We start from the raw sequence: 14,250 nt of genomic DNA, 5'->3' as shown, positions 1-14,250 counted from the left end.
ACGCGCCGGCCTCGTCACCGTCGCCTCCCCGCCTCTCCTCCGACACCCGCCGCGCCCCGAGGCCGACGTCGCCACCCATCGCCACCGCTCGACGCCTCGTCCTCCTCTTCTCCTCCTCGTCGACGACGCATCCCCGTCCTCCTCCCCAAAGGCTCCACCGAGCCTCGCCGCCCCCCTGCTCACCAACGCTGGTGAGGACCCCGGTCCTCCTCCTCCCATGCCTCCTAGCGCGATCCCCGTCCACGCCCGAAGCCGTCGTCGCCGCCTTTGCTCATCGCCGACGCCTCTGCCGGCCACCTCCTCCCGTTCCGACGCTGCAGATCGATGCGCGGAGGAGTACCCCTTTCGAACGCAATGAGAATCGCGCAAAATGATGGCCTACCGCGGGTTTCCGTTGCTTGCCGTGGTTCGGCCGCCGCGTTTGAGGTCGCCGGAGCCAACTCCGGTGACGCCGTTGATGTGGCTGGCACTTGGGCCCACCCTAGGTCGCTGCAGGTGGGTCCCGTGGGCCCTATTGAATATGTTGACTTGGTCAACATGCTGACTGGGCCACCCAGTCCGACTGACAAACGGGCCCCACCCTTTAATTGAAGGAAATATGCCCTAGAGGCAATAATAAAGTTATTATTTATTTCCTCATATCATGATAAATGTTTATTATTCATGCTAGAATTGTATTAACCGGAAACATGATACACGTGTGAATACATAGACAAACATAAAGTCACTAGTATGCCTCTACTTGACTACCTCATTAATCAAAGATGGTTATGTTTCCTAACCATAGACATGTGTTGTCATTCGATTAATGGGATCACATCATTAGGAGAATGATGTGATTGACATGACCCATTCTGTTAGCCTAGCACTTGATCGTTTAGTATGTTGCTATTGCTTTCTTCATGACTTATACAAAGTTCCTGCAACTATGAGATTGTGCAACTCACGTTTACCGGAAGAACACTTTGTGTGCTACCAAACGTCACAACGTAACTGGGTGATTATAAAGGTGCTCTACAAGTGTTTCCGAAGGTACAAGTTGGGTTGGCATAATTCGAGATTAGGTTTTGTCACTCCGATTGTCGGAGAGGTATCTCTGGGCCCTCTCGGTAATACTCATCACCTAAGCCTTGCAAGCATTGTAACTAATGAGTTAGTTATAAGATGATGTGTTACAGAACGAGTAAAGAGACTTGCCGGTAACGAGATTGAACTAGGTATTGGATACCGACGATCAAATCTTGGGCAAGTAACATACCGATGACAAAGGGAACAACGTATGTTGTTATGCGGTTTGACCGATAAATATCTTCATAGAATATGTAGGAACCAATATGGGCATCCAGGTTCCGCTATTGTTATTGACCGAGAATAGTTCTAGGTCATGTCTACATAGTTCTCGAACCCGTAGGGTCCGCACGCTTAACGTTACGATGACAGTTTTATTATGAGTTTACAAGTTTTTATGTACCGAAGTTTGTTTGGAGTCCCGGATGTGATCACGGACATGACGAGGAGTCTCGAAATGGTCGAGACATAAAGATTGATATATTGGACGACTATATTCGGACACCGGAAGTGTTCCGGGTAATTTCGGAGAAAACCGGAGTGCCGGAGGGTTACCGGAACCCCCCCTCCCCCGGAGAGTTAATGGGCCACATGGGCCTTGGTGGGAAGAGAGAGGGGCGGCCAGGAAGGGCCGCACGCCTCCTCTCCCTCTGGTCCGAATTGGACTAGGAGGGGGGGGGCGCCCCCCTCTTTCCTTCCCCTCCTCTCCCCCTTCCTTCCCCTCCTAGTAGGAGTAGGAAAGGGGGAGTCCTACTCCTACTAGGAGGAGGACTCCTCCTCCTGGCGCGCCCAACAAGGGCCGGCCGGCCTCCCCCCTCCCTCCTTTATATACGGGGGCAGGGGGCACCCCGTAGACACACAAGTTGATCTACGGATCGTTCCTTAGCCGTGTGCGGTGCCCCCCTCCACCATATTCCACCCTGGGTCATATCGTCGCGGAGTTTAGGCGAAGCCCTGCGCCGGTAGAACATCATCATCGTCACCACGCCGTCGTGCTGACGGAACTCTTCCCCGAAGCTTTGCTGGACCGGAGCCCGGGGATCGTCATCGAGCTGAACATGTGCTGAACTCGGAGGTGTCGTACGTTCGGTGCTTGGATTGGTCGAATCGTGAAGACGTACGACTACATCAACCTCGTTGTCATAACGCTTCCGCTTACGGTCTACGAGGGTACATGGACGAACACTCTCCCCTCTCGTTGCTATGCCATCACCATGATCTTGCGTGTGCGTAGGAAAATTTTGAAATTACTACGTTCCCCAACAGTGGCATCCGAGCCAGGTTTTATGCGTAGATGTCATATGCACGAGTAGAACACAAGTGAGTTGTGGGCGATATAAGTCATACTGCTTACCAGCATGTCATACTTTGGTTTGGCGGTATTGTGAGATGAAGCGGCCCGGACCGACATTACGCGTACGCTTACGCGAGACTGGTTTCACCGCTACGAGCACTCGTTGCTTAAAGGTGACCGGCGGGTGCCTGTCTCTCTCACTTTAGCTGAATCGAGTGTGGCTACGCCCGGTCCTTGCGAAGGTTAAAACAACACCAACTTGACAAACTATCATTGTGGTTTTTGATGCGTAGGTAAGAACGGTTCTTGCTAAGCCCGTAGCAGCCACGTAAAACTTGCAACAACAAAGTAGAGGACGTCTAACTTGTTTTTGCAGGGCATGTTGTGATGTGATATGGTCAAGACGTGATGCTATATTTTATTGTATGAGATGATCATGTTTTGTAACCGAAGTTATCGGCAACTGGCAGGAGCCATATGGTTGTCGCTTTATTGTATGAAATGCAAACGCCCTGTAATTGCTTTACTTTATCACTAAGCGGTAGCGATAGTCGTAGAAGCAATAGTTGGCGAGACGACAACGATGCTACGATGAAGATCAAGGTGTCGCGCCGGTGACGATGGTGATCATGACGGTGCTTTGGAGATGGAGATCACAAGCACAAGATGATGATGGCCATAGCATATCACTTATATTAATTGCATGTGATGTTTATCCTTTATGCATCTTATCTTGCTTTGATTGACGGTAGCATTTTAAGATGACCTCTCACTAAAATTATCAAGAAGTGTTCTCCCTGAGTATGCACCGTTGCCAAAGTTCGTCGTGCCCAGACACCACGTGATGATCGGGTGTGATAAGCTCTACGTCCATCTACAACGGGTGCAAGCCAGTTTTGCACATGCAGAATACTCAGATTAAACTTGACGAGCCTAGCATATGCAGATATGGCCTTGGAACACGGAGACCGAAAGGTCGAGCGTGAATCATATAGTAGATATGATCAACATAGTGATGTTCACCATTGAAAACTACTCCATCTCACGTGATGATTGGTTATGGTTTAGTTGATTTGGATCACGTGATCACTTAGATGACTAGAGAGATGTCTGTCTAAGTGGGAGTTCTTAAGTAATATGATTAATTGAACTTAAATTTATCATGAACTTAGTACCTGATAGTATTTTGCTTGTCTATGTTTGTTTGTAGATAGATGGCTCGTGCTGTTGTTCCGTTGAATTTTAATGCGTTCCTTGAGAAAGCAAAGTTGAAAGATGATGGTAGCAATTACACGGACTGGGTCCGTAACCTGAGGATCATCCTCATTGCTGCACAGAAAAGTTACATCCTGGAAGCATCGCTGGGTGCCAGGCATGCTGCTGATGCAACTGACGACGTTAAGAACGTCTGGCAGAGCAAAGCTGATGACTACTCTATAGTTCAGTGTGCCATGCTTTACGGCTTAGAACCGGGTCTTCAACGACGTTTTGAACGTCATGGAGCATATGAGATGTTCCAGGAGTTGAAGTTAATATTTCAAGCAAATGCCCGGATTGAGAGATATGAAGTCTCCAATAAGTTCTACAGCTGCAAGATGGAGGAGAATAGTTCTGTTAGTGAGCATATACTCAAAATGTCTGGGTATAATAATCACTTGATTCAACTGGGAGTTAATCTTCCGGATGATAGCGTCATTGACAGAATTCTCCAATCACTACCACCAAGCTACAAGAGCTTTGTGATGAACTATAATATGCAAAGGATGAACAAGACTATTCCCGAGCTCTTCGCAATGCTAAAAGCTGCGGAGGTAGAAATCAAGAAGAAGCATCAAGTGTTGATGGTCAACAAGACCACTAGTTTCAAGAAAAAGGGCAAAGGGAAGAAGAAGGGGAACTTCAAGAAGAACAGCAAGCAAGTTGCTGCTCAAGAGAAGAAACCCAAGTCTGGACCTAAGCCTGAAACTGAGTGCTTCTACTGCAAGCAGACTGGTCACTGGAAGCGGAACTGCCCCAAGTATTTGGCGGATAAGAAGGATGGCAAAGTGAACAAAGGTATATGTGATATACATGTTATTGATGTGTACCTAACTAGAGCTCGTAGTAGCACCTGGGTATTTGATACTGGTTCTGTTGCTAATATTTGCAACTCGAAACAGGGACTACAGAATAAGCGAGCACTGGCCAAGGACGAGGTGACGATGCGCGTGGGAAACGGTTCCAAAGTCGATGTGATCGCGGTCGGCACGCTACCTCTACATCTACCTTCGGGATTAGTTTTAGACCTGAATAATTGTTATTTGGTGCCAGCGTTGAGCATGAACATTATATTTGGATCTTGTTTGATGCGAGACGGTTATTCATTTAAATCAGAGAATAATGGCTGTTCTATTTATATGAGTAATATCTTTTATGGTCATGCACCCTTGAAGAGTGGTCTATTTTTATTAAATCTCGATAGTAGTGATACACATATTCATAGTGTTGAAACCAAAAGATGCAGAGTTAATAATGATAGTGCAACTTATTTGTGGCACTGCCATTTGGGTCATATCAGTGTAAAGCGCATGAAGAAACTCCATACTGTTGGACTTTTGGAATCACTTGATTATGAATCACTTGGTACTTGCGAACCGTGCCTTATGGGCAAGATGACTAAAACGCCGTTCTCCGGAACTATGGAGCGAGCAACTGATTTGTTGGAAATCATACATACTGATGTTTGTGGCCCAATGAATGTTGAGGCTCGTGGCGGGTATCGTTATTTTCTCACCTTCACAGATGATTTGAGCAGATATGGGTATATCTACTTGATGAAACACAAGTCTGAAACATTTGAAAAGTTCGAAGAATTTTAGAGTGAAGTGGAAAATCATCGTAACAAGAAAATAAAGTTTCTACGATCTGATCGTGGAGGAGAATATTTGAGTTATGAGTTTGGCCTACACTTGAAACAATGTGGAATAGTTTCGCAACTCACGCCACCTGGAACACCACAAACGAAATGGTGTGTCCGAATGTCGTAATCGTACTTTACTGGATATGGTGCGATCTATGATGTCTCTTACTGATTTACCGCTATCATTTTGGGGTTATGCTTTAGAGACAGCCGCATTCATGTTAAATAGGGCACCATCAAAATACGTTGAGACGACGCCTTATGAACTGTGGTTTGGCAAGAAACCAAAGTTGTCGTTTCTTAAAGTTTGGGGCTGCGATGCTTATGTGAAGAAACTTCAACCAGATAAGCTCGAACCTAAATCGGAGAAATGTGTCTTCATAGGATACCCAAAAGAGACTATTGGGTACACCTTCTATCACATATCCGAAGGCAAGACATTCGTTGCTAAGAATGGATCCTTTCTAGAGAAGGAGTTTCACTCGAAAGAAGTGAGTGGGAGGAAAGTAGAACTTGATGAGATAACTGTATCTACTCCCTTATTGGAAAGTAGTTCATCATGAGAACCGGTTCCTGTGACAACTACACCAATTAGTGAGGAAGCTAATGATAATGATCATGAAACTTCAGATCAAGTTTCTACTGAACCTCGTAGGTCTACCAGAGTAAGATCCGCACCAGAGTGGTACGGTAATCCTATTCTGGAAGTCATGTTACTTGACCATGATGAACCTACGAACTATGAGGAAGCGATGATGAGCCCGGATTCCGCAAAATGGCTAGAAGCCATGAAATCTGAGATGGGATCCATGTATGAAAACAAAGTATGGACTTTGGTTGACTTGCCCGATGATCGGCAAGCCATTGAGAATAAATGGATCTTTAAGAAGAAGACTGACGCTGATGGTAATATAACTGTCTATAAAGCTCGACTTGTTGCAAAAGGTTTTCGACAAGTTCAAGGGGTTGACTATGATGAGACTTTCTCACCTGTAGCGATGCTTAAGTCTGTCTGAATCATGTTAGCTATTGCTGCATTTCATGATTATGAAATTTGGCAAATGGATGTCAAGACTGCATTCTTGAATGGATTTCTAGAAGAAGAGTTGTATATGATGCAGCCGGAAGGTTTTGTTGATCCAAAAGGTGCTGACAAAGTGTGCAAGCTCCAGCGTTCCATTTATGGACTGGTGCAAGCATCTCGGAGTTGGAGTAAACGCTTTGATAGTGTGATCAAAGCATATGGTTTTATACAGACCTTTGGAGAAGCCTGTATTTACAAGAAAGTGAGTGGGAGCTCTGTAGCATTTCTAATTTTATATGTAGATGACATATTATTAATTGGAAATGATATAGAATTTCTGGATAGCATAAAAGGATACTTGAATAAAAGTTTTTCAATGAAAGACCTTGGTGAAGCTGCTTACATATTGGGCATCAAGATCTATAGAGATAGATCAAGCCGCTTAATAGGACTTTCACAAAGCACATACCTTGACAAAATTTTGAAAAAGTTCAAAATGGATCAGGCAAAGAAAGGATTCTTGCCTGTGCTACAAGGTGTGAAGTTGAGTCAAACTCAATGCCCGACCACAGCAGAAGATAGAGAGAAAATGAAAAATGTTCCCTATGCTTCAGCCATAGGCTCTATCATGTATGCAATGTTGTGTACCAGACCTGACGTATGCTTAGCAATAAGCTTGGCAGGAAGGTACCAAAGTAATCCAGGAGTGGATCACTGGACAGCGGTCAAGAACATCCTGAAATACCTGAAAAGGACTAAGGATATTTCTCGTATATGGAGGTGACAAAGAGCTAGTCGTAAACGGTTACGTCGATGCAAGCTTTGACACTGATCCGGATGATTCTAAATCGCAAACCAGATACATTTTTTTATTAAACGGTGGAGCTGTAAGTTGGTGCAGTTCTAAACAAAGCGTCGTAGCGGGATCTACATGTGAAGCGGAGTACATAGCTGCTTCGGAAGCAGCAAATGAAGGAGTCTGGATGAAGGAGTTCATTTCCGATCTAGGTGTCATACCTAGTGCATCGGGACCAATGAAGATCTTCTGTGACAATACTGGTGCAATTGCCTTGGCAAAGGAATCCAGATTTCACAAGAGGACCAAGCACATCAAGAGACGCTTCAATTCCATTCGGGACCAAGTCCAAGTGGGAGACATAGAGATTTGCAAGATACATACGGATCTGAATGTTGCAGACCCATTGACTAAGCCTCTCTCATGAGCAAAACATGATCAGCACCAAGACTCCATGGGTGTTAGAATCATTACTATGTAATCTAGATTATTGACTCTAGTGCAAGTGGGAGACTGAAGGAAATATGCCCTAGAGGCAATAATAAAGTTATTATTTATTTCCTCATATCATGATAAATGTTTATTATTCATGCTAGAATTGTATTAACCGGAAACATGATACACGTGTGAATACATAGACAAACATAAAGTCACTAGTATGCCTCTACTTGACTAGCTCATTAATCAAAGATGGTTATGTTTCCTAACCATAGACATGTGTTGTCATTCGATTAATGGGATCACATCATTAGGAGAATGATGTGATTGACATGACCCATTCCGTTAGCCTAGCACTTGATCGTTTAGTATGTTGCTATTGCTTTCTTCATGACTTATACAAAGTTCCTGCAACTATGAGATTGTGCAACTCACGTTTATCGGAAGAACACTTTGTGTGCTACCAAACGTCACAACGTAACTGGGTGATTATAAAGGTGCTCTACAGGTGTTTCCGAAGGTACATGTTGGGTTGGCATAATTCGAGATTAGGTTTTGTCACTCCGATTGTCGGAGAGGTATCTCTGGGCCCTCTCGGTAATACTCATCACCTAAGCCTTGCAAGCATTGTAACTAATGAGTTAGTTATAAGATGATGTGTTACAGAACGAGTAAAGAGACTTGTCGGTAACGAGATTGAACTAGGTATTGGATACCGACGATCAAATCTCGGGCAAGTAACATACCGATGACAAAGGGAACAACGTATGTTGTTATGCGGTTTGACCGATAAAGATCTTTGTAGAATATGTAGGAACCAATATGGGCATCCAGGTTCCGCTATTGGTTATTGACCGAGAATAGTTCTAGGTCATGTCTACATAGTTCTCGAACCCGTAGGGTCCGCACGCTTAACGTTACGATGACAGTTTTATTATGAGTTTACAAGTTTTGATGTACCAAAGTTTGTTCGGAGTCCCGGATGTGATCACGGACATGACGAGGAGTCTCGAAATGGTCGAGACATAAAGATTGATATATTGGACGACTATATTCGGACACCGGAAGTGTTCCGGGTAATTTCGGAGAAAACCGGAGTGCCGGAGGGTTACCGGAACCCCCCGGAGAGTTAATGGGCCACATGGGCCTTGGTGGGAAGAGAGAGGGGCGGCCAGGAAGGGCCGCGCGCCCCCTCTCCCTCTAGTCCGAATTGGACTAGGAGGGGGGCGGCGCCCCCCTCTTTCCTTCCCCTCCTCTCCCCCTTCCTTCCCCTCCTAGTAGGAGTAGGAAAGGGGGAGTCCTACTCCTACAAGGAGGAGGACTCCTCCTCCTGGCGCGCCCAACAAGGGCCGGCCGGCCTCCCCCCTCCCTCCTTTATATACGGGGGCAGGGGGCACCCCATAGACACACAAGTTGATCTACGGATCATACCTTAGCCGTGTGCGGTGCCCCCCTCCACCATATTCCACCTCGGTCATATCGTCGCGGAGTTGAGGCGAAGCCCTGTGCCGGTAGAACATCATCATCGTCACCACGCCGTCGTGCTGACGGAACTCTTCCCCGATGCTTTGCTGGATCGGAGCCCGGGGATCGTCATCGAGCTGAACGTGTGCTGAACTCGGAGGTGCCGTACGCTCGGTGCTTGGATCGGTCGAATCGTGAAGACGTACGACTACATCAACCTCCTTGTCATAACGCTTCCACTTATGGTCTACGAGGGTACGTGGACGAACACTCTCCCCTCTCGTTGCTATGCCATCACCATGATCTTGCGTGTGCGTAGGAAAATTTTGAAATTACTACGTTCCCCAACATTAATTAACTAAACCACGTTTTTTTAAATAATTAAATTAACTTGTTAGACTAATTAGTCACTGACATGTGGGGCCCAACTGCTAATTAACCCTGTTCAATTAAAATAACCCACTGTTAGCCCTCTGTCTATGACAGGTGGGACCCACTAGTTAGTTTGACCTGGTCAGCCATCCTGTTGACTGCTAACGTCACAGTGATGCCATGCTGACGTAGTAATGCTTTTCTGATAATTTATTTAATTCCAAAAAATGTTTAAACCTTTAGAAATTTGTAGTAATTAATCCGTAACTCGGATGACAATGTTTTCTACATGAAAGTTGCTCAGAACGACGACAAGAATCCGAATATGCGGTCTGTTCGCCCGCCACACATCCCTAGCATAGCAAACATGCAACTTTTCCTCTCCGGTTCATCTGTCTGCCAGACGTTCGGAACCGGGAATACTTTCCCGGATGTCTCCCCCTTCGCCAGTATTGCCTAGTGCTGCATTAGAACACCTCTAGCTTCGCTTATTGTCATATTATGCATATGTTTGCGTGTATTTACTGTTTCTTCCCCCTCTTCTCTCCGGTAGACCCTGAGACCGCTGCTGATGCCAGTGTGATCGACTATGTCGACGACGACCCTCCTTCTTGTCTGAGCAACCAGGCAAGCCCCCCCTTTGATCGTCCCAATATCGACCACTCCATTCTCTCATGCTTGCATTAGATTTTGCTACTGTACTTGATTGCTCCTATTCTGATGCATAGCCTGCTTTTGTACCTGCTATTGTTACCTACCTGCTTATCCTAAACTGCTTAGTATACGTTGGTTAGTGATCCATCAGTGACCCCCACTTGTCCTTGTTGCCCCTGCTTCATCATCGATGCCTCGATCGACGTGATCGACGACCAGAGCCCGATGCCTCACATCACATCACGCCCCTTTAGTTGCTCGACTCTGCAGAGCTACTATCATGTGCCGAGGGTGATCCCTCATAACGCACTCCTGATGATAATTCTGTAGTGTAGCTATTCGGTCGTGGTCATCGAGGGTCATTTCCTCTTTCACCATTACCGACACGGCTCTGTCATTCAACACCTCAAGTGTGAACCTCGAGGGTGGTCCCTCTTACGTTCACCTTGATGATTACATTGAGTGGAATCCACCGGGGGTGATTCCTCGGGTTTTCCCCTTGATGTCTGGACACACAGTTACCTTGACTTTACTGGAGACCATTGTGAAAGCCGGGCAGGCCCGGAGAGCAACCATGCGATGTGACAGTGGCGGCTGGCTGTTTAGCGGTATCACCCGAGAGGGGGTGATAGCTCCAGACTTGTCCCGACAGCCGTCACTCCTTTTAATAATGCACTAACAGGTTTGGGTATTTGTTCTGAGTTGGCTTTTGGCCTTTACGCACCAACCACCACATGAGAATAGTTATGGGCCTCGACGTTGCATTATCAGCCGAAGCTTTGTCAGACGTCCAGTTCAGCAGTGTGGCACGGCTAGGCTAGTACCATCCTGTAGTGGTGGAGCCTGGTCCGCCCTGCTTGCAACAACCCGGAGTGCAACGGGCGATGGGCCCAGACCCCGGAGTGCCTAGGAGGTAGACCGGCGGGGACCTCTCTGCTGAGCCTAGGTAGGGCTGCGACGTGTTGATCTTCCGAGGCCGGGCATTGACCCCAGAAAGGTGTGTCCGGCCAGAGTGATCGAGCGTGTTGGAAAACGTGGTGCACCCCTGCAGGGAAGATTATCTATTAATAGATGTGTCCACGGTAACGGACGTTCTGACTTATATCCTGATCTTATAAAACTACAAATGGATACTTGAGATATGTGGCTCCAGGATTGCTTTCTCGCAGGGAGTCAAGGAAGGATCTCTGGGCATTAATTTTACAACATGCTTGTTAAATATAAACTGCTATTCTTTACTCTTCTACATGCTGCAAGATGCTTGGAGCTGCTTGAAGATGCTAGTCTTCGATAGGCTAGGCCTTCCCCTCTATTCTGGCATTCTGCAGTTCAGTCCACAGATACAAACCTTCCATTTGATACCAGTGCATACTTAGTATAGATCTGATGCTTGCGAGTACTTTGGATGAGTACTCACGGTTGCTTTGCTACCCCTTTTCCCCCTTCTTTCTTCTTTCCGGTTGATGCAACCAGATGGTGGATCCCTGGAGCCAGATGCCACCGCCGATGGATGCTGCTACATGAAGACCACCGACGACCAGGAGTAGTTAGGAGGTCCCAGGCAGGAGGCCTTGCCTCTTCGATCGTTGTTGCTTTTGTGCTAGCCTTCTTAAGGCATCCTTGTCTAACTTATGTCTGTACTCAGATATTGTTGCTTCCGTTGACTCTTGTGTATCGAGCTATGTATTCGAGCCCTCGAGGCCCCTGGCTTGTAATATAAAGCTTGTATTATTTTGATTTGTGTCTAGAGTTGTGTTGTAATATCTTCCCGTGAGCCCCTGATCTTGATCGTACACATTTGCGTGTATGATTAGTGTACGATTGAATCGGGGGCGTCACATCTTGTTAGCAGCAGAGGGCCTTTCGTGCCTCTTAAAATCCGAACATTAGTCATCTGAGCTCAGTGAAATCAAGGTGGCACCATCGGCCCCGCCAGGGAACCACCTTTTATTGTTAATGGAGCAGAGGAGGTATCAAACCTACTTGAAACCTACTGTGTAGCTTCTGGACAGAGAATTAATAGAGATAAATCAACTATCTTCTTCAGTAAGGAGTGTCCGCAAATAGTTCGAGATGCAGTTAAAGGCCACCTACATGTTCTGAATGAATCTTTGAGCAATAAATACTTGGGTATGCCGACTGATGTAGGTCACTCGAAGATGGGTACTTTCAAGTATATAAGTAACCGAGTGTGGGAGAAAGTAAAAGGGTGGATGACTAAACTTTTATCTGCGGGAGCCAAGGATGTCTAGATTAAATCAGCCGCCCAAGCTATTCCAGTCTACTCTATGTCCTATTTTAAGCTGCCAAGAGGATTGTGCAAAAACATTAACTCAATTACGTAAGTGCTGGTGCGGCTGTAAACAAGGACAAAGGAAGCTGGCTTGGGTATCCTGGGAAGTAATGACGAGGCCCAAGTATCTGGGTGGACTTGGCTTTTGTGACATGGAACTCTTTAATCTCGCACTTTTGTCATGGCAGGCATGGCGACTTGAAAGCACAAATGCTCCCTGGGTGATTTTGATAATTAATGTCAACATATCTCTTGTTGGACTAATACTTTTATCTAGTATATTTCAGATGAGTTCAAGAGTGGAGTGGCAAGACAAGAGGATGTGGAACCCCTTCAAGATACTAAGGACAAACATTGACAAAAGCTCAAGACTCTTCATTTTCTATTTAAGTGATCCAAGATAACATTGAGTCCGTAGGAAAATCCAATTCTATTAGAAGGGGATGAGGTGTTGCTTAATGGCTTGCTTGCTCAAAGTGCTTAGTGATATGGTCCAAAGCCCTCAACCACTTCCTCATTTCCACATATGTCCTAAACCTAAAGTCAAACTCGGCCCCACCGATTTGATCTATCCGGCGTCACCGAGTTCACTTGACATAGCCACTACCAGAAACCCTAATCAGTTCGGTCTCACCAATGGGATCTCGGTCTCACCGAGATGGCCTTGCAAACTCTCTGTTGCCTACTGCATTTATTTCGGTCTCACCGAGATGTGCAGCCGGTCCCATAGAGTTTGCTTGACCAAGTCTCTATTTGCTTATTGTTGAAATCGGTCTCACCGAGTTCATGCGATTGTTCTCACCGAGATGAGGTTTTACCCTAACCCTAGCACATCGGTCCCACCGAGTTGACCTTGTCGGTCCCATCAAAAATTCTAACATTCACATTTTGAACCAGATTGCTCCAACCGAGTTTCACTATTCGGTCCCACCAAGTTTGGTAAATTGTGTGTAACGGCTAGATTTTGTGTGGAGACTATATATACCCCTCCACCCCCTTCTCCATTTGTGAGAGAGCCATCAAAACGTGCCTACACTTCCACTATTCATTTTCTGAGAGAGAACCACCTACTCATGTGTTGAGACCAAGACATTCCAATCCTACAACAAGAATCTTGATCTCTAGCCTTCCCCAAGTTGCTTTTCACTCAAATCATCTTTCCACCATATCCAAATCTGTGAGAGAGAGTTGAGTGTTGGGGAGACTATCATTTGAAGCACAAGAGCAAAGAGTTCATCATCAACACACCATCTATTACCTTTTGGAGCGTGGTGTCTCCTAGATAGGTTAGGTATCACTTGGGAGCCTCCATCGGGATTGTGGAGTTGAACCAAGGAGTTTGTAAGGGCAAGGAGACCGCCTACTTCATGAAGATCTACCCAAGTGAGGCAAGTCCTTCGTGGGCGATGGCCATGGTGGGATAGACAAGGTTGCTTCTTCGTGGACCCTTCATGGGTGGAGCCCTCTATGGACTCGCGCAACCATTACCCTTCGCGGGTTGAAGTCTCCACCAACATGGATGTACGATAGCACCACCTATCGGAACCACGCCAAAATCTCCGTGTCTCCAATTGTGTTTGCACACTCCAATCCCATCCCTTTACTTTCTTGCAAATTGCATGCTTTACTTTCCGCTGCTCATATACTCTTACCATGCTTGCTTGAAACGTATTGTGAATGTTTGAAATTGTGCTAATATCCAACCTCAACTTGAAAAACTTAAAAACCGCTACCTTTACTTATTGAGGGTCTAATCACCCCCCCCCCTCTAGACACCTCTTCTCGATCCTTTCAATTGGTATCAGAGCATTGGTATCCATTTCTTTGGTTTAATCACCATTGGAGGAAGATGGATGAGTCTACGATTGGGAGTATTAGACGTAGAGCGCCTATACTTGATGGAGAGTTCTATAATGCTTGGAAAAATGAGATGCTTGAGATTTTCAAT

Source organism: Triticum dicoccoides, chromosome 1B (genome assembly GCF_002162155.2).
Source record: "Triticum dicoccoides isolate Atlit2015 ecotype Zavitan chromosome 1B, WEW_v2.0, whole genome shotgun sequence".
Lineage (NCBI taxonomy): Eukaryota > Viridiplantae > Streptophyta > Magnoliopsida > Poales > Poaceae > Triticum > Triticum dicoccoides.
The sequence above is the reverse complement of the archived record's forward strand: the minus strand, read 5'-3'. Positions refer to the sequence as shown.